Source organism: Lepus europaeus, chromosome 11 (assembly GCF_033115175.1).
Source record: "Lepus europaeus isolate LE1 chromosome 11, mLepTim1.pri, whole genome shotgun sequence".
Lineage (NCBI taxonomy): Eukaryota > Metazoa > Chordata > Mammalia > Lagomorpha > Leporidae > Lepus > Lepus europaeus.
The window spans coordinates 24,341,225-24,358,732 of record NC_084837.1 but is presented as its reverse complement, the minus strand read 5'-3'; the positions used below and the strand labels follow the sequence as shown (position 1 = coordinate 24,358,732).

The 17,508-nt window shown below is 46.1% G+C and overlaps 1 protein-coding gene across 4 annotated transcripts in view; it reads left to right on the top strand.

The window, feature by feature from the left end:
- Window positions 1-4,649: 4,649 nt before the first annotated feature.
- The window catches only part of FRMD6 (FERM domain containing 6), an 82,169-nt gene continuing 69,310 nt past the window's right edge, over window positions 4,650-17,508 (top strand). For 2 of the 4 annotated variants that reach the window (XM_062205140.1, XM_062205137.1), the window contains exon 1: window positions 4,650-4,757. The gene's annotated coding sequence lies outside the window, so the exon portion shown is untranslated. Of the gene's footprint in view, window positions 4,758-6,260; window positions 6,393-12,323; window positions 12,627-17,508 lie in introns of all 4 variants that reach the window. The other 2 variants (XM_062205138.1, XM_062205139.1) reach the window with 2 other exon arrangements.

Below are 17,508 nucleotides of genomic sequence, written 5' to 3'. Positions count from 1 at the left end.
CAATCTTTCTCTGTATTTTGCAGCAGTCCTATTTTTGCACGGAATTTCTCAAGTAGTGTTTGAGTTAGCAGCAGTATCCCTTAACCTAGCCCTGCCGCTGCCACTCTGCTTTTCAGCTCCTAGACCTCAGTGGAGTTCTTGCCGCCGCCATGTCATCCCACCTTGGGCAACTCGCACCTTCTCACAGGAGTGAAGGGCAGGGCTCAGCCTTCAGAGCCTTATCTAAACATTCATCTTACATCTGTAGTAAGGCTCCAAGCTCTTAAGCAGCCACAAAGTGAAGCTTGTGGTGGAAGCAGCATGATACAAGAATGGAAACAAAGCAGCTCTTTGAATACGTCCCCTGCAAACTTTTCTATTCTGTATAAAATGAAACTGTGCTTGGAAAATCAAGCATCCTGCTTGTAAATCTTTTCTCACAATAGGGGCACCGCAGCAGAATTTAAGGGACTCAAATCTTTTCTTGAGGTGGATTGCTACATAATATTAATCCGTGTGCCATGCTGCCTCTGCAAAACAGACATACGCCTTGACTTCAGTGGGTTTGTGGCCCAACACATTCCTCACAGGTTGAAAATAACCTTACGTCAAAAAGGTGGAATACACCTGAACATACTGAACACCTTAGCTTAGCCTAGCCTACCTTGAACATGCTTGGATGGCTTACTTTCACCCTATACTTGGGCAAAATCATTGAATAGAAAGGCTATGTTACAGTGGTGCTGAAGAGCTCAGGTCATTTTATTGAATCCAGTAAACTGGAGACTGTGGGTTGCTAAGCCCCATCACGCCCCTCAGCATGGCTGCCTGGGAACTGTGCTCACTGCTGTTACTCAGCATTGGGAGATCGTATCCTACTGCAGATTGCTAGCCCAGGAGAAGACCAGAATTCAAAACTCGAAATAGAGTTTTCCACTGGATGCATCTTGCTTTCATACCATCAAGTTGAAACATTCTAAACCAAATCATTGAAGGTCCATCTATATTTGCAGTCCTGATAGTGGCTCCTGGTGTATGATACTTAAACAACTGATTTAAGTGACTGATGGTCAATTTTGCTGACTCTTCTTGAGCACAAAAATCTCTTTTGGTGTGTTTGTTTTACACAATGCAGCAATATACCAGCTTAGAATAATAAGAGCATTTTAAATGTTAGGTAGTGAAAATCAAAAACTCTATTACTATACTATTTGTTTCCATGTGTGATTCTTCTATTTTGTAGTAGTTACAGGACGATTAACACCTTAGAGTAGAACTTAATAATATTTGTTTAAAGCACATTTTGTTTTGTGAAAAATGAATCTCAGTAATTACCAATAAGAAAAATGAACACACTCTCTTTATCATATCCTTCAGCCAGAATGATGAACAGTATTTAATTTTCATAAAGAATGCTTTTATAGCCCAGTATGTCAAATCATTGACTTCTTTCTTAAATTGGAAGTTATATTTCAGCATTAAAACAGACTCTAGATTTCAAATAGTCTTGAACTATAAAGAGGTTTAAGAATAATCAATTTTTTTCTAATCTAGTAAACTAATCTTCTTTGCCAACACACTATCCTGGTGGAAGTACTTATAAAAGAAGGTGAATTATGGCAGTTCCTGCCACCCACATGGGAGATCTGGATCTATTTCCTGGCTTCTGCTCAGACCAGTCCAATCCCAGCCATTGTAGGCATTTGAGGAGTGAGCCAACAAATGGGAGCTCTTACTGTCTGTCTCTCTCGCCCCTCCCCCACTTTGTATGCTTTAACTGTTTACTTGCCTAGCTGTTCCCCCAATGTACTATAATATTCAAGACTATTTTTAAAATTTATTTATTTGAGGGAGGGGGAGGGAGAGCGAATGAGCAAGCTCTCCCATTTGCTGGCTTACGCCACAAATGCCTGCAACAGCAGTGACTGGGCTGGACAGGGCAGAAGCTGGCACTCAATCGAGGTCTCAGATGTGGGTGGCAGGAACCCAGTTACTTCCGCTGTGATCACTCTCTCCCCAGGATCTGCACTAGCAGGAAGCTGGGATCGGGAGCTGAAGCCAGGTATCAAACCCAGGTACTCCTGTGTAGGACAAGGGCGTCTTCTCTGGCACGTGCTCACCCCTTGATTCAGGAGGATTTTTACCTGTGGATCCCAGGGTCTAACACTTGGCCTAGTACATGGAGGTAATCTCTACATTTATGAAATGATTAACTCTTTTTTTTCCCCTCAAGAAAAACGTTAAGTACAAAATAGAGTTGTATTGATATTTAAATGCTTTAGAAAAAGAGGTAGGTTAAGATGTTCAAGATGATGTTGCAATAGTGGGCAATGTCCTACATTTTGGAAAACAGCTCATCCTACCAGTGAAAATAAAACTATACCCCAACATGAAAAGAATCATAAAATTTAACTGTGAGTTATCTACAAAATTGACTTCTGTTTTGAAGTAAACACCACAAGACACTTCCTCTGATAAGAAATATCTACAACCATCCATCCTCAGCTCCTCTTCCGTCTTTTTCCAAATCAATTCTTTCAGCGTTGTATGATATTATAGAGGTTTATAAAAACTGATTTGAAGAGTTTAAAGCACTTAATTTAGTAAACATATTATGTAAAAGCATAGGTTTCATGATTTTCATTAATATAACCTCAGAAAATATAATACTCAGAAAATATTCACATAAATTTTACTATGATCTAATTCTAGAAAATAAACTCGATTTTAAATGCAAGTTAAAAAAAAACCCGTTTAAAATATTTTGCTCTTTATATTACCTATTTTATACTTGCAACAATGTTTCATATCTAACAATGTGTTGTTCTTCATCTGCTACATTTTGATTCCTGAAACCTTAAAATATATCAGATTTAGGGACTGTCTTTCAAGATGCTAATATACAAGGATGCTTCAAAAAGTTTGTGGGAAAAGTTAAAAGGTAAGTTCATTTTAGTGTAAAAAAAATTGAAATCCATTCATTCAAGGGTTCTTCAAAAAAATAAAGGAAAATGCCTCTTACAAAAAAACCTACATTAATTTCAATTTTTTTGCACCAAAATACTTATTTTTTGGTTCCATTTTCCCAAAAACTTTTGGAAGAACCCTCACATTTCTCATTTATTTTTACACACGGATTGTTGGGTTAGCTCATTAAGCAAGGTTATTACCTTATCAAGTACTATTTAATGCACTCATTCTGAATGCATCCGAAAGGTAAGTTACAGGGACAGTGCGACCCTCCACGTGTAAATGCCTACAATGTGGAAGTCCACTGTTAACCGACTTTGGAGTTTCAGTACCCTAGGTGCGGCTAATTTACGTCCCTCTCCACGACGGAGTCAGAACGTTGAGCCCTTAGTGCAGTATCCTTGTGACCTGCCTGCCTCTGAAGGAATCGCCCATGGTGAAGACAGAAGATCAGCTCCTAACCGTGGGTTCTGAGGTATAACGCGTGAACGAGGCAATCATTCCAAGCGAGCTGCAGCTGTAATGAATACAAACTGTGGTTCCTTGGCCATGCAAACAAGGCATCCTTTCAACCACTGACAGCCAGCCTCACGTTCTACGCTTGGATCAAAGGAGCAGGGCAGTTTTAAAGTTGGCTTCTGTTAGCACAGGTCGGGTTAGGGACCCTGCGCTTTCTCAGGCCCTCGTCCGTCTCCGCCAGCTGGCAGGGCAGGACACTCATTAGGGCTCGTTCCTTTAGTAAACGGCCCAGCAGGGGCGTCTCTGTTACCCCAGGCCAGGCCAGGGGTCACTGGGTCAGAAAAGTCAACGGAAGCCCTAGGAGGGCCCCGGCCCGGGAGCCGGAGCTCCGCGAGCCGCGGGGCCTGGGGCCCGGGCCGGGGCGGCGCCTCTCCCCCACGCGTACAGCCCGCAGCAGCAGGTGCAGGCGGGCGGGCTGAACCCACAGGTGTCTCAGTGTTATCACAGCATCCTCCCACCGGCCCCACCCACCGGGAAGGGGGCTTAGGTATCTCCGAGAGCCCGGGTCTCCCCGGCGGGTGGCGAGGCGGCGTTGGCCGGGGAAGGCCCGGCTTCCTCGGCGGCGCCCCTCCAGCCAAACCCGCGAGGCGCGGCGTCCCCGGGGCTGGGAGGGCAGGAGGACGCAAGGGAAGAGAGGAGTCATGAAACCTCTTCCGCCTCCTCGCAGAGAGGCCTCCCCTCGGTTCCACGGCATTAGTCAAACGCAGCCCAAGCCAAACAGCCGCCCCCGGCCGTCGCGACCGGCCAGCTTAGGGAGCGTCCCAGAGGAGCAGAGGCGCCGCGAGGGATACACCATTCGGCCAGAAGGCGGGGGGAGGGGAGGCAACAGTGTCCCCTGGCGCCCCGGCTCTGTCGCACGGGGCAAGGCCGCCACTTGCACAGCCACACCGCGGGTCCACGTGACGCTCGCCTCGTGGCCCAGGACCCCGGAGTTGGGGCTTCCTCCGCTCGCTCCCGCCGCGGACGTGCCGCATCGCCCGCCGCAGTACGCTTGGTAGGGTCCGGGGCGGGGCGGAGGTGGGGTGGGCCGGCGCTCCACGTGCGACCGCGCGCTCCGCGCCGAGTTCCTGCGGCTCCGCAGCCTCCGCCGCCACCTCGGGGCGGAAAGGGGCGGAGCCTCAGGGGGCGGGCCGGGGGTGGAGCCTCGGGGGCGTGGCGGCGGCGTGGGCGGGGCGCTCCTGTGGCTGCTCCGGCCCGGGCTCTGAGAGGAGCTGGGTAGGTTCGGCGCCGGCAGGAAGACGCTGGGGCTGACGAGAGTCCGACGCCCGGTGCTCGGGACTTTCTCCGAGGTACGAGCGCCTGGGGCCCTCCCGGACTCCCCGCTGCCCAGCCGTGACGCCCGGGCCGCCCGCTGTGCCCCCTGTCGGCCCGGGGCGGCGGCGGCGCCGGGACGGGTTCGGCGGGGTTTGGGAAGTCGCGAGTCCCGGCGAGGCAGAGCCCGGTCTCCGCGTCTGTCTTCGCCTTCCTGCTGCGCTGGGCGGGCGGGCGGGCGCGTCGCCTCTCCGCGAGTCGGAGCTCGCCCACGCTGAGGCGGGAGGACGGGGCCCCGGGGCAGCCGGGCCGCGGGGGAGGCGCGGAGCTGCGGGGCCGCCGGGGCGGCGAGGGCGGGGGGCCGGCCCGGGCCGAGAGCTGCGCCCCCGGGCCCCCGGATTGCGGCGCTCCTGGCGCCGTCCGTCTCGCTCGCCGGCCGGGACCGGAGCCCCGCGTTCCCGGCGGGGCTGTGCCGGGCCGCCTGTTGTGCGCGCGCGGAGGCCGGGCAGCCTGGGCTGCGGGGAGCGAGCCGGACCCGCGCGCAGCCTCTGCCCCTCGGCCCCTGGAAGTGCCCGGCCGCGGGGGCTGGAGCCTGAGCTGGGACCCAGGCCGGGGGCACGGCCTGCAGCGTGTGGGTTCCTGGGGAGGGGAGCTGCGGCGCGCAGGCCGGACCCCGGGCTGAAGAGTCCTCCATCCAGCCTGTGCTCAGGGCGCTGTCAGCAGGGACAGCTAGGGCCCCCGCTGTGGGCATCTCGAGGCTTAAAACCCCCGCCTCGAGCCCCGGGACGGCAAAGCCTTACTGGTGTGGCTGTTTTCTTAGGTCTTGGATGGGTGGAAAGCTGTCAAAACAGGCATATTGAAAAGTTGAAATGCTAGCCGGCACATTTTTTCGGACCATGCAGTTGTGTAAGCAATGTCCAAAAAATGCTGGCTCGTGTACCCCCTTCCACCCTTGCCGGGGTTTCTTTGTTGTTTTCTTCTCTCCCTCTCGTGTGTGTGTGTGTGTGTGTGTGTGTAGCAAGTGTCTGTTTTGCTGCATTTCCCTCGGGAGCTGTGCGCTGCCCGCAGCGGGGAAGGAAAACTTGAGGCGGCGTTCTCGGGTTGCTTTTGACTTTAAACCTGCTTTCCCCTGCCTTTCTGAACGTGGAGAGAGAAGCTGTCTCTTGCTGGGTTTCCCACGTATGTTTCCTTCCCTTCTTCTATGGGACCGGGCGATGTTTGTTGCTGCTTTTGTAAGCATCTATTTCAATTTAGGTTTTGCACGAAATACTCCCTGTAGCCACAGGGTGTAGTTGAGGGATTAGAAAATACTGTTGGAGAAAGCCGCTGGTGGCTTCATTTTCCAAGAATGTAAGCCATTTCCTTTCTGTGATTTCAGGGAGTTGATATTTCACAGCATCAAAACTTGGTGGGGAGATTTTTCCGTAATACATCTGTCATTAAAAAGCCTTGTGACTTTTGGGTTTCCTTCTTAAAGCATTGCATAAATTTAGACTTGGCACTGTTGAAGGGTAAGCAGTTTTTTTTTTTTTTTTTTTTAGAATCTGGAGCATCAGGAGACGATTGTGGAAAGTAGTTGTAACAACCAGGCGGTACAAATGGTCTGCAGGTTGCAGCGTGGGGGAGGGAGAAGACCAGAAGAGGCAGGAAACCAGATGCTGTTGTCCTTTGTGGTATAGAACTCCCAGCACCTAATCCTTTTCCTTGGGTGTGGTTTTGAGAAATCAGAGTTTCATTTTAAAAATGAAAATACTTGACAGTATTTTCTTGAATGCTGTTTTTCAGTGTGTTGGTAAACACTGAGGGTTCATAATTTCATATTAGAATGGCCCTTTGGTAGAAATTATTAGGTGAAAAGGGTCTCGCAGGGGCTCTCGTGTCAGGTTATCTGCAGGATAGCTTCTCCAGAAAGCAGACTGACTGTAAGCTGAACTAATTTTCCATGCTTTGAGTTGCTGGTAAGAATCCTGGTGTTCGGACGGTGGTGGGCCACAGGAACCAGCAGTTCTTGCAGTGCTCAAAACATTTGAAGGCAGTGGAAGTTCCTCTCTAGTTCCCATTCCTCCTTGTTGAGGGCAGCAGGGGTAAGCTGCCAACTTGAAGTACATAAGTTGAATTTGAAGATTAAAGATGCCCCTGGTTCCACAGGAAAATGCCTGAAAAACGACAGAGGGTGAAGACAGTGGTTTTGAAAACAGAATGCCAGTATGCTAGATGATAGTTCTTTAGCTACAAGTAAGTTCTTTAAATGATTGTCATTCTGCTGGGCTAGCGGTATTGGGGGAGGGGGTTGTAGAGTATTTTCTAGTTTCTGGAGTTTGCTTCCGCAGTTAACTCTGCTTATAAAGCTTTTGGCTTTCAGAACTTATGACATAATAGGCTGTGTAGCCTTTGTGGCAGATGCTTGAAATGAAGGTTTCAGACAGAATAGTTTTTGACTGAGCTGTCAGGTTCAGAGTTGAGTGCAAAGGAGGCTCCTGTCTCAACTTACTTTTTTTTTTTTTTTTTTGATAAAGTGCTTCTTTGTAGTTTTCATCTTAGATGCTACACATTTGATTTCTAGAGCTGTGGTTAAAAAAAAACAAAACCTGCAAACAATTACTTTATTACATGAAGGCCAGTACCAAGAAAAGATTAATTCAGTCCAGATGTAAAAATGTATGTGAGTTTTAGATTTGGATGATCTCAACAAGTTTCCCCTTTTGTTGATGAGGCTGCCTGGATCCCAGATGGCATTCACAAATTATCCCTTAGTTTTTTGAGCTGTAAACCAAATTTTGTGGCTTTCTCTTGTCCTTTTAATATTGTTTTTGGTCTTCTAAAGGGTGGAAAGCTTTCTGCATTTATACAGAAGTGATTTTTTTTTACTCATTAATGCAGACTCAAAAATGCTTCTGTGTAGGTGAGGAAAAATATTTCTTTAATAAATGGGAAAGCAGGAAGTATTCGGTGTTGTATCCTTATGGGCAAAGCACAGCTTTGGCTTTCACTTACACCATTCCGACTTTGTTACTTGAAACACAAGGAGTTGTGATTGTGATTGGCATCTCCAGCAGCATCCTGCTGTAACACAGTTTGTGGTTTCAAGGATAGCAGCTGGCATGATGCTCCTCGGCCTGTACCTCCCTTTTTGTCTGGCCAAGTCTCAGCAAACACAACTCGGAAGAAAACTTCAGTATATGGAGTTAGGAAGCGTGTTTGTTGCATACTTAAATTAATATAGTTTGGGAAGCCTTAGTGTAATGATGTCATCACGCAGTTTGACAGTTGAGCACATTGTGAGTGTGTGTAATAGACAGTCAAGAGGAGGCAGGAGGAACAGCAAAGAATCGGTGAAGGAATCTTCTGAGTAATAAAATTTTGTCTAAAGTAGATCCTCCCGAAAGCCCATGCAGGAATACTGGCATTGTTGGCCTCCATGGTTAAACTATGATAATGGGCTGGTTGTGAGCACTTTTGTGAATCGCACGTTATCTTGAGGAAGAGGCTTTGGGGGGCCTTTACATAAGTTAAAGGGATAATTTGAGAGCCTTGAAATCTAGGGATATCTAAACTTAGAAGGGTGAGTATTTAACACCAAGCCAAGAGGGAGAACTTGATGTTGAAGAGGAAATTAGAGAATAGCATCTTTTCTGCTAAGCAGGAAGAGTTACAGTGTTAGACTAAGGTACCTTCTGTGCACAACATGAAGGAGGGCTGCTAATTGATGTTTATGCTCAGACCCTTGCCTGCCTCGGTGTGGGAGGCCAAGTAAGGTGCAGGGACTGGATGCTTAGTAACAGCCCCCCAGCCTGCTCCCCCAAGAGCAGCTTCCCCTTTCAAAGACTGGGAGCATTTTTTGTCTGAGCGCTCATGGTTTCCCTCCGATGCTGTGGGATCAGAGGGGCTCTATAACAGTAACGGCTGGAAGTTCGTATCACGTTGTGGGTGAGAAGCAGCCTGCCTGCTGATCTTTTGAAGTGATTTAGTGTTGTAATTACTTCAGATGCGCGCTTGTATCCTGTCACTTGTTCTGTGTATCAGATGGAGCAGTCAGGCAGGCAGTGTGCCACACTGATCAAAGAGGAATGGTAGGCCTCTGAGAAGGGGGAAGAAATCGTTGATCTGACAGCCGGTTACAGTGCTGCAGGGAGAGAAGAATGCTGAAACTCGCTCACAGGTGAATCAGATGTGGTTCCCAGGTATAGGCAGCGCTGGAGTTGTCTGTGTCCTAGCTTTTTCCTGAGCGTCTTTCCCCGCCCGCATAGCCTCAGCCAGCACAGTTCAGTCTACACAGACAGAACCTAGGCAGAGATTTGGTCAGTACCCAGATCTTTGCATGAATTTGTTGGGTAAGTGGGATAATTCTGCTCAAAAGTATCTTTTTGAAACCCTTAGTATTCCAACAAGAGTGTCAAATTGTTAAGTCAACAACAGGAGTCACTGTGTACCTACTCCTCATGTAGGATCTCTGTCCTTAATGTATTGTCCAATGTGAATTAATGCTATAACTAGTACTCAAAGAGTATTTTACACTTTATGTTCTGTGTGGGTGCAAACTGATGAAATCTCAACTTAATATATACTAAATCGATCTTCTGTATATAAAGGTAATTGAAAATGAATCTTGATGTGAATGGAATGGGAGAGGGAGTGGGAGATGGGAGGGGTGTCAGTGGGAGGGAAGTTATGGGGGGGGGGAAGCCATTGTAATCCATAAACTTTACTTTGGAAATTTATATTTACTAAATAAAAGTTTTAAAAAAAAGAAACCCTTAGTATTCCAAATGGGTCTTTCTCAGATATTTTTAGGTTTTTAAAAATATAACTGTGAATTTATAGCCAATTTCATATGAATGAGAAAATTTTCATTAAATGTGAGCAAATTCTGAAGGAAAACTTGAGGAGGTACAGTGAAGTTTCTCACGTAGCTTTTCGGGTGCTTTTTCTGTCTGCACATACTCAGTGCACTGTAGGTCATTTCCTCCCCGCAGGTAGCAGCATTTGTGCTGTATGGGTAGCTTTTTCCTCTTTCGTTCCTGTGGCTTTATTTCTTTGAACTTGCTACTGAATGATTACATACAGCCTGGACAAAACACAGATCAGAAGCATCCAGACCAAAGTGGTCCCATCCAGGCAGCTAGCATCCAAGTCAAGAAAAAGAACACTACCTGACCCCAGAAGCCTCTCCTTAGAATCAGTTCTATTCTGACTTCTGTTGTGAGTTAATTTTAATCTTTTTCTTGGGCTACATTTGAATGCAATCACATAGAAGTTCTTTTTTATGTCTTCCTTGGCTCAACATAATGTCAAGTTGTGTATCCAGGCTGATATAGGTAGTAGTAATTACTTTTTTTGTTATTTCTGTGAATGAATATATCCTGTTTATTCTGTCAGTGGACATTTGGGTACTCTGGGCCTGCTGTATGGCAAGTGATCTTTTTTGTGACCCTAAAAAAGTTGGGCACTTTGGGGTTGAGATTAAAGAAAACGGTGTAAGCTTAAAAGAAAAAAACAAAAACAAAACTTCAGAAATATGATGTGAGAGGAAAAACATTATCACAAAAATACTAAAATTTCCACTCAGTCCACAGAATCTCAGTGTTGTAGGGGTAAAGTTTGGGATATACCAACTAGAGATTGTGAAATTTCATGGAGAACTGAGAAGAGGAAGGGGCCCTTAGGTGATACCTCTGCAAGCCCTATTTTTATGTGTTTTCTATTTGAGAGACAGGAAGACAGAGACAGACACCCTCAGAGAGAGCTCCCCAATGCGAGCAATAGGGGGTCAGGGCAAGAGCTAGGAGCTGAGCTAGATCTCATGCATGGGAGGTAGGAACCCAGTTACTCTGAGCAACCATCAGTGCTGCCTTCCGGGGTACACATTGGCAGAAAGCTGCAACCAAGGAGCTGGAGCAGGAACTGAACCCAGGTACTTCGGTGTGGAACACACCTGTCTTACCAGGAGGCCAAACACCTGACTCGGAGGCCCTGTGAGGGGTGCTACTTTGGATTTGGCCTGTTCTCTTCTAGTGCCATCTGCTTGTTGGAGAGAGAAGAGACCAGATCAGGGCAGTGTTGTCCTGCATCGTAGGGAGCATAAAGGCTGCAACTCAGCTGCTACCCTGTAGTCTAAGCAGTGAGTCCACTGGGAGGCTCACTGATTGACACCAAGGTGTCCCGTGGCCCTGTGCAGATGGGTTTAAACCTGCCCAGAAGAAATGAATCTGCAGCCCAGTGAGGTAGAATTTTACTTCTACCTGCTCTACGGCTGCCCTCCATATGCAGCTGTTGGGATTTGTGCATTCCCTTTTTCCCCTAACTGGTATGGCTCCCTAGTGAGTCTTGGGGTTATGACTAGTAGGTGATATCTTAAGGTCCGTTTTGATTGGTTGTTTTATTAATCATCAGTGATCTAAGAAGGACACTCATTTCAAAGGATTGCTGTCTAAATGTTTTCAGGATAGTTCATTCTTAGGAAAATATTGCCAGAAAGATTTTTGGGGACTCCTCCTGCCTTTTTGCTTCTCCCTTTCTAAACAGTTCCTCCCTTTATCTGTTCTTCCCCACCCCCTGCCTTCCCCCAGTCAAGTTATATTTTAAATATCCCCCCAAACATTCAGTGTCTGTCTATTGAAAACACCAGTGAAATTCTGATGGGGCAAGTCTGGCGTTCCCAGGAAGCACTCATTGTAAAACATAGGGTTATGATCTCACTGACAGATCTGTAAGATAAAGTGTTTGCAAAGGAAAACTATTCATGTATTCTTTTCATGTTTCCTTAAAGAATAAAGGATATTTTCATGGTTTAAGAAAAGGTCGGAGTTTTGGCTTAAGCTCGTTAAAAGGCAAAGAAAGGTAGAATTGTAGTTTTGTATATGTGTAATAAATATTTCCTGTTTGAATCAGATACTGCTTGTAACAGCAAATATTTATGGGTAGTGTTAGAAACTAAAATAGGCTTACTGTAGGCACACAACTTTGAGAAGTTACTCAGGGCAGCTGCTCCAGAAAAGACAGCATTGGAAAGAGGCAGTGAAGTATAATGGTCAGAGTGAGATTGCTGAGGTCAGTCCTCTGGGGTCCAAATCCAGCTTTTTTTTTTTTTTTTTAATTTATTTGACAGGTAGAGAGAGTTATAGACAGAGACAGAAAGCTCTTCCTTCTGTTGGTTCACTCCCCTAATAGCCACTACGGCCGGTGCTGCGCCGATCTGAAGCCAGGAGCCGGGTGCTTCCTCCCAGTCTCCCTTGCGGGTGCAGGGACCCAAGCACTTGGGCCATCCTCCGCTGCCCTCCCGGGCCACAACAGAGAGCTGGACTGGAAGAGAAGCAACAGGGACTAGTACCCGGTGCCCCAACCAGGACTAGAACCCTGGTTGCTGGCACCGCAGGCAGAGGTTTAGCCTAGTGAGCTGCGGCGTCAGCCCTGAATCCAGCTTTTGCTATTCTGTAGTGGGACCCCTGGGGAACTTACCTAATCCTTTGAATTGCTTTTTCCTCATCTGTAAGATGAAAGGTGGTAATCAGAACATCCTTCTGGGATACTTACTGTTACTAAATGAACTAATACATGTAAAACTAGTGATACAGTCTTTTTTTATTTATTTTTTTTATTTTTGACAGGCAGAGTGGACAGTGAGAGACAGAGAGAAAGGTCTTCCTTTTCCGTTGGTTCACCCTCCAATGGCTGCTGCGGCTGGCGCACCACACTGATCTGAAGCCAGGAGCCAGGTGCTTCTCCTGGTCTCCCATGCAGGTGCAGGGCCCAAGGACTTGGACCACAACAGAGAGCTGGCCTGGAAGAGGGGCAACCGGGACAGAATCCAGCGCCCCGACCAGGACTAGAACCCGGTGTGCCAGCGCCGCAGGTGAAGGATTAGCCTATTGAGCCACGGTGCCGGCCGTTGATATGGTCTTTAACATATAGTAAGTAGCCAAGTAATGTTAGCTATTGCATGAGACAAGCAGAAATGATGTGAAGGACTTACAGTTTAGTTGGTAGTCCTTGAGCCTTTGTTCACAGGTAATCTATGGGATTTTATCATAAATACAGAGGAAGATAGCACTCAGCAGACAACAAACCCTAATTTTTCCCAGTTACAGTTATTGGATAGTTCATGTTACTGCACTAGGAACAGCTGGTCTGTCCCACTGATCACTAATTGATCAAGTTATTTTTCTAGATTGTCCCCCGATTTCCAACCATCTCAGTTCCCAGCTTCTGCCTACTAACTAACTGTATTTTTATAGATGCCATAAAGCAAATCTGTAGACTTACAGTGATTAACCTGTGAAGTTAAACGTCCAGAGTACCAGTGGCCTGCATCTTTTTGCTCATGCATCCTGGAGTTTTATGCAAGCCTGCTTAAAGAAGCCACTTTGGTTGGTATGGGCAGTTGTTTATTCCTCCTATCCCACTCCCGCAAAATTGGCACAGTTTACATAATGTGTGGGTCAGACCCCTTTACAGTTGGCTGTTGTGAGGCCCAGAGTTTTAAGATTTTAAACCACTTGTGTAAAGGAAATTAATAGTCCTAAAGTTTCAAAGGAAGCCTTAAAGAAAAAAAAAAAACACTCAAGCACATTAAGAAGACACATTTCCATATAAACAGTGTAATTATGAGCTCAGCAAAATAGGCACCGGTCCTCTACAAGCAGCACGCTGGATCATTCAGATCTGCTCATTAAAGGGGGATCTACCCCCGATGACCCTGTTCCCTGCTGTGTGTTGAGTGTGTGAGGTCTTGAACTTAGTGATCTTTTTAAAGTGTTAGGTTTACTAAGTCCGCCAACACCAGGTTTTTTGTCTTTCTGAAGTTTTCGGGCTGTGACGCAGACTTTGTGGAATTGCTGCCAAAGTACTCGATGTCTGGTCAGAGGAACAAACTACATGGGTGTGGAAGGGTAGTAGGTGTCCGGGTTAAGCTGAGCCCTGGTGTTAGGGAGCAGAATCAAGGATGGCCAGAGCTTAGAATGTCCTTGACGTGCCCGGGGCCATTGGCATGCTGCTGGGCAGTGAAGTCAGGCTGAGGTCTTTCCATCCTTCAAATGCACAGGGGCTGCTCTCGGAACAAGATTGCTCACGTTTGAATCAAAAGTTTCAAATACTGAAACACTGATTAATATGAAGTTGCAGTTCTTAAATTATAATTCATTTTGTTCTTTCATTCAGTATAATCTATGCCTAGTGTATGCCAGAGATAAGTTAATGAACAAAATAAAAATGTCCTGCCTTCTTCGAGCTTGTATTCTATTAGGAGACAATGAAACTATCAATGTGAATTTAATGGTGTTTTGGAAGATACTCAGTGTGATGGGAAGAGGAAAGAACAGAGAAAGCCAAGGGACATTAGGAGTGAGGCCTCGCTGGGGAGCTTACTTGAAGGAGGCAGTAAGCCCCGGGGGCCCGGGCAGAGGGGCTAGAGAGGACTTGAGGTGGAAACGTGCCTGGGGCTGTGCAGGGACAGTGTGGAGGCCACTGCACGGAGCACAGAGAACCAGGGGAGCAGTAGCTCAGGAGGTCAGAGAAGACATCTGGGTGGCCTTTCTGAACCCTTCTAAGGACTGTGGTTTTGCTCTGAAGGAAATGGGGCACACTGGAAGCTTCTGAGGAGAGGAGTGAGGTGTTTTGACTTGGGTTTCAGTAGAATCACTGGCTGCCATGCTGGGAATAGAAAAATGGAAGAGGGTGGTCAAGGGTAGAAACAGGAACACAAGTGATGCTGTTGGCAGTGGAGGAGGTGGTGAGAAATGGCCAAGATTTATTTTGTAGGTAGGACCAGTAGGATTTCCCATCCAGCTCGGGGGGATAGGAGAAAAAGCAATTGTGTGTCATAAGGGAGTCGCCATCCACTGAGCTGGGGCTCTTTGGGAGTGGTTTGTTTGGGGAGGGTAGCCAAGAGCTGTTTTGAGCACATTATGTTTGACTTCCAAGTGGAGAAATTGAGTAGGTTGTTGGCAATAGAAATCTGGAGTTGAGGGAAGAGGTCCAGATGGGGGATACAAGTTTGGAAATTGCCAACAGTGAGTGGGATCACATGAGCAGTATGTGTAGACAAAGAGGTCCATGGACCCAGTTGGGTCATAGATGTATTTACAGTATGTGGAGAATAGATGTCCCAAGTAATACAAGAAAATACTTTAAGCCAAAGGAAGGAATGCACGTATTTTCAACATAGTGGACCAATTGTCTCATTCCTGGAGTAACAGTGTTATCATTAGAAGATAGTGTGAACTCTATGGACCCACACAGTGGGGAGGAGTGAACCATGAATTGTTTTTCTAATTGTGGTGATGGTCTTGGACAAAACTTAGGTTGTTTTTATGCTCGTCAGGGTCGGGAACCTTTCTTCTGCCATGGACCATTTGGATATTTATAACATCATTTATGGGCCATACAAAATTACCAGCTTAAAAATGAGCCTGCTATCTGAATTTATCAGATTGCAAGTGCCGCCTGCAGTTTTCTCAGCAGGGCCAGACAAAATGATTTCATGGCCTTACCTGGCCTGCCAGTCCAGTCCTTCCCTCTCCTGCTGCTCAGAGGTTGAGTTATAGGGGGATGAGTGGGAAACAGAGGATAGGGGAAATTCGGAGACCCTTCCTGATGTGAAGGAAAAAAAAAGTCTGAGTGAATCCGTGGGGTCACGTGCTGCTGTGAGAGGTCATTGGAGCTGGTCTTCAGTGACCACAGTGAGCGGTGAGGGTGAAAATCTCACTGGAGTGAGTTCAGAAGATGAAAAGCTTATGAAAAGTAAGTTATTTGCAATTCCATTTCTTCTGTTAGAAAGATTTAATATGGGTTGTGAGATACAGTCTAATACATCTGAGAAGATGTGGGGCGGGACTTTGGAAAGTGCAGGGTCTTCAGCAGGCACTGACAGGACTGGAGCCTTCGAACTTACCCCTGGTTATTACTGGCAAGATGCTAGTGTGTGGATTGCAGTCTGTTTATTTTGAAATAAAATAGCAGTTCTAATGCAGTTATTGAATTCTTTATTGAATGTCTTTAGATGAGAACTGTAGCCTAAAAGCTCTTGCACTTGTGTTAAGACATATTTCTTTGATTCTAATGAAGAAGATGTGTTTCTTAACACAACCTGTTGATTTTTTTATATGGAGAATGAGACTTGCCCTTGAAGTTGGCCTCTTTTTCAGCAGTGGTGGCAAAGTTGAGGTGACCAGACCACACAGGGAAGTGTTCTGGCCTGCAAGCTGTCATTCTCAGCGTGGTTGGCTCATAATAAGAGTTCTCAACAGCCAGAGCTTATAAACAGGGAAACTGCTGCTTTCATATTTCTTTCACAAAATTAACCCTCCGTGTACATGGGTTCTGAGTCCATGGAGTCAACTAATTGCAGATTGAAAATGTTTGAGGAAAAATTGTTATCAGTAATGAAGATATACAGACTTTTTTCTTGTCATTAATTCCTAAACAGTACAGTGTAACAACTATTCACATAGTATTTGCATTGTTTCAAGAATTCCAAGTAATCTAGATAGAATTTAAAGTAACCAGGAGCAGGCACATAAGTTACATGCAAATGGCACCCCATGTTAGGAGAGAGAGTTGAGTGTCCTCAGAAGTTGGTAATTGCGGGGGGTCCTGGCACCAGTGCCCTGGGTACCCGGGGATGACTGTACTCTGTTGATGACTTTGATCTTGAGTGATTTCAAGGCATGTGATTAAGTAATTTTCATGGTTCTGTGTCTTAGATCATAATTATGTGCCAAGAATTTTCTCTTCTAGGTACTACCTTTGAATTCTGATGCTAGCTCTCTGTAATACTATCATCAAAACGAATCAACAAGTCTCTGATACTAATTATCTTTTCTCTTTGTAAGCTTATTAAAATGCTAACAGTTAGGCCTCTAATACCTAAGTAATGTTTTTGGATAGTTAAAAGCTTAGAACTATTGGTAGAATTGAAACTGTGTTACACATATTTGAGTGTTGTTTGGTGATAAGAAAATGTATAGTATTAGTCCTCAGAAAGTTGCTAATTATGGGAAAGAGTAGGAGAGGGCAAAGAAGATTTCATTTGCGGTGGATTATGGTACATGTTTTTTGAGAAGTGCAGCCCCAGTGATTATGTGTGTTTCTAGTGGGTTGTGGTATAGGCACATAATGTCAGCATTCTCTTAGGTACGGCTGTGTCAACACTGTTTTATTGGTGTCATTTTGAATGTTTTTTCAGCTGCAACCTACAAGCCGCTCTGCAGTTAGTTAAATGAATGTAATTGTCCTATAACAGAGAAGACTTACAAGGCCAGTGTGAAATAATTTGGCAGTGCTCAGTGTTCCATGGTAGATACCGGAGTGTGCAGAGGTGTAAAACTAAGCAAATTTTGCGACCCTTGCTGGGTCTTTTTAAGTCAGTGCCTCCAAGATGAAGTCCAGATCTCTCAGCTTGGAATTTACCATGACAAACCAAAGTTCCAAGCCTGTGGCCCACCAGCAAAATTGACTGCAGACTTGTTTTGGTTTTCACACAAGGTTGAAAGCATTGATTTGCCAATACTTAAGGACCAAAACATTTTAAATTATTTAAAAAAATGAGCTTTGTGCCTGTTCTTGAACTCTGGAAGGGCCTGAGAGTGATCTGTTGGAGTAGCATACCAGCTTCCTGCCTTACCTGGGTGTGTTCTCTGCCACCACTTCCCGCTGCCTCAGCACCCAGCAGCAAGCCTCTCCCAGCTTTGAAGCCAAGTGGCTCTGGGCATTGTTCATTCCTCATGCTTTCTTTGTTGCCCGCCCCTTTAGGCACATGAATTTGCTGTCCTTATGCTGTAGGTACTTAGTTTTCCA